Source organism: Sorex araneus, chromosome X (assembly GCF_027595985.1).
Source record: "Sorex araneus isolate mSorAra2 chromosome X, mSorAra2.pri, whole genome shotgun sequence".
Classification (NCBI taxonomy): domain Eukaryota; kingdom Metazoa; phylum Chordata; class Mammalia; order Eulipotyphla; family Soricidae; genus Sorex; species Sorex araneus.
The window spans coordinates 77,287,479-77,291,147 of record NC_073313.1 but is presented as its reverse complement, the minus strand read 5'-3'; positions in this window follow the sequence as shown (position 1 = coordinate 77,291,147).

Below are 3,669 nucleotides of genomic sequence, written 5' to 3'. Positions count from 1 at the left end.
TTTCAGTAGGGGTATTGAGTGGCCATCATGTTCAGTTTCTACTCTACTTTCAGCAAGCATCTCCCTCCCCGTGTGGGATTTCCAATCACATTTTACTTGATGTTCCCTTTTCTACCTGGGATGACTTTCCCCCCAGTGTGTGAGGCCCGCCTCCAAGCTATGGAGCCAACCTCCTGGTATTATATACTACTATTCTTGGGTATTAGTCTCCTACTATGTTATTTTATATTCCACAGATGAGTGCAATCTTTCTATGACTGTCCCTCTCTTTCTGACTCAGTTCACTCAGCATGATACTTTCCATGTTGATCCACTTATATGCAAAGTTCATGACTTCATCTTTTCTAACAGCTGTGTAGTATTCCATTGTATAGATGTACCAAAGTTTTAAAATTGAGCTTCCATTTGATCCAGCAATACCACTTCTGGGAATATATCCCAGAGAAACAAAAAAGTATAGTCAAAATGACATCTGCACTTATCTGTTCATCGCGGCACTGATTTGATTACATTTTTTAAAATTCTGGATCAGTACGAGGAAAGAAAAGTTGATTTAAAAATTAATTATTGTGATCCTATTCTTATAGGCATCAAATTGAGATTTGTATCTCCCAGAAAGTAGGACTTTCCTGAAGCTTCTGGCAATAACTTTTAAAAACTCCTTTTATACATTCCACCTGTATTTTTGAGATGACAAAGCTCTCTGGGGATAAGGACTGAGTATTAGTCATCTCTTGTACCATTCCCAGCATTTATTGATAATTGCCTTGCATCTAGCTCATGCTGGGTCAGTTTGACTTCTTGCAAAAATCGTGACATTTTCAGACTGTCTTTGGACACGAAAACTGTTCTTATTTATTGTTAAGGTCCTATTTCCAATGGAGTCTTTCACTAAGATTTTTAACTGAACTCAAGTCAAGCATTATGGCTAATAAAGTATCCACCGGAAGTATGCTTTTGAAAATGAGTCAATTATATTTTAAGAAATTTTTGGAGGAGTACAGGGAAAGAAAAGTTCATATTTTTAAAATCTATTGTGATCTAATAGAGTTTTCTTTAGAAAAAACACTACTCACAAACTGTGAAGGCTCCAAACTTACCTGACTCATTAGATTTAATAAAATCCTTGAGAAAAACTTCCTGAATCGTGACGTCTTTCATATTATCCTTTATCTAATTCTTCGCAAGCAGTTTTTCAGTGAGTCAATGCCAGAAATAGGCCCACACACAGAAAGAGCACACTTTTCTTTGCAATATTACAATATTCTTTGACAGCTATTCGAACTTGAAATTCAGAGGCTTATAATGTTACTCTTCAAGCATAGCTCGTTTCCAATAAAAGTTTTCGGTGTTGTGTTTTTTTCACTTCATTTAAATTTATTAAAATGCTCTTATTTGGAAATACGTTAATGTTTCTATAATCATTGCTCACATGCCTTTTGACCTTGTACTTAAAATATATTTTCACTGCCATAAGATATTTCAACAATTTGTTTTAGACATAACAGAAACATGAAATGTATAGATGTTGTTTTGCTTTTTAAAAGTATCATCAAACAGGGATCAAGAGATGGTACAATGGGTAGGGTGCTTGGCTGGCAGGTGGCTGACCCAGGTTTGATCTTCAACACCACATATAGTTCCTGGAGCACCCCCCAGCGTGATTCCTGAGAACAGAGCCAGGAGTAAGGCCCAAACACCACAGGATGTGGTTTTCTAATGCCTCCCTTCAAAAGTAAGTATCATGAAACAATTTGATTTTTATCCTTTTTTGTGAAAATTTTAGAGTTTCCCTTTGCAAATTTTGTTTCCAGCAGTTGCTAAGAGGTACTGAAAATGGCAACTTGGTGCTATGTTATCTATATATTAAAAATTTGACTGACTTACTACATGATAGTAGTCAGAATACAGAAAGTTCTCTTTATGCCAAAGAAAGCATCATTTAAAAAATTTATTGAATCCCTTTTAGATACAAAGTTGTTCATGACTGAGTTTTAGTCACACAATGTTCCAACACCCATCCCTTCACTGGTACACATTTCCCGCCACCAATGTCCCCAGTTTCCTGCTGCCCACCCCACCCCCACAGACTACCTGTTTGAGAAACACTTAATTCTTCTCTCTCTTTTCTCTCTTATTCTCCTTTTAGGCACTGTGGTTTGCAATACTGTTACTGAAAGAGTATCATGCATATCACTTTACCTCCTTTCAGCACTCAGTTTGTGTCCAGAGTGATCATTTCTATCATTGTCAGTCGTCCCTTCTCTGTCCTAACTCCCCCTTTCTCTCTGTGGCAAATTTTCTACCATGGACCATTCCTCCTGACCCTTGTTTCCACTGTCTTTGGGTATTATTCACACACCATGATTTTTTTATTCCCAGAATAAGTGTAATCTTTCTATATTGTCCTGCTCTCCAAGACTCATACCAGAATGATACTCTCCATGTCTACCAGAGTATAAGCAAATTTCATAAATTCACATTTCCTAACAGTTACATAGTGTTCCATTGTGTAGATGTATACCATAGTTTCTTTAGTCACTCATCTGTTCTTGACTCAGGTTGTTTCCAGTTTCTGGTTATTGTGAACAGTGCTGCAATGAATATAGGAGTGCAGATGGCTTCTTTATATTGTGCTTTTCGGTCACTAGGGAATATTCACAGGAGAGGTATTGCTGGGATATGGAAGCTCAATTTCTAGTTTTCTGAGGAATTTCCATATTGTTTTCCAGAAAGGTTAGACCAATCTGCATTCTCAACAGCAGTGAATGAAAGTCATTTTCTCTCTGCATCTGCACTAGCACTGGTTGTTCTTTTTGATGTGACCCAGTCTTTGTGGTGTAAGATGATATCTCATTGTTATTTTGATTTACACCTCCTTGAAAATTAGTGATGTAGAGAACTTTTTCCCACGTACCTTTTGGCTATTTATATTTCTTCTTTGAGAAAGTTTCTGTTCATATCTTCTCCCCATTTTGTGACAGGATTATTATTATTTTGGCAAAGTTCTACAAGTGCTTTACATATCTTGGCTATTAACACTTTATCAATGAGTGTTGGGTAAATGATTTTTCTCATTCTTTGAAATGCAGGAAATTCTTGGTTTAATGTAGTCCCATTTGTTTTCTTTGCTCCCACTTTCTTGGTCAGTGGTGTTTCTTCCTTGAAGATGCCTTTAACTTCAATGTCATGGAAGTTTCTACCTATGTTTTCTTTTCTTTTATATACCTTATGAATCCAAGTCTAATCTTTTCTTTTGTGTACCTTACGAATCCAAGTCTAATATTTAGGTCTTTAATCCAATTTGATTTGATTTTTGTGCATGATCTTACAGAAATTCTGAGTTTATTTTTTGTATATAGCTGAACAGGTTTCCCAGCACTAATTGTTAAGAAACTTTCCTTGTTCCACTTCATTTTTTTGCTCCTTTATCTAAAATTAACTGATCAGATACATGAGGGTCTGTCTCAGTTTATTCAATTCTATTCACTTGATCTGAGGGTCATTGTAAATTCCAATATCAGAGTGCATCATTTTTCATTTGGTCTAGATAAACTGGGTTCCAGTCCTAGTTCTGCCACTTCCAATCAGTGAGAAGATCAGAAGTTCCATGAACTTCCTAAGGTCAAATATTTGCCTATATAAATGAAGAATCATCCCAGGGAACAC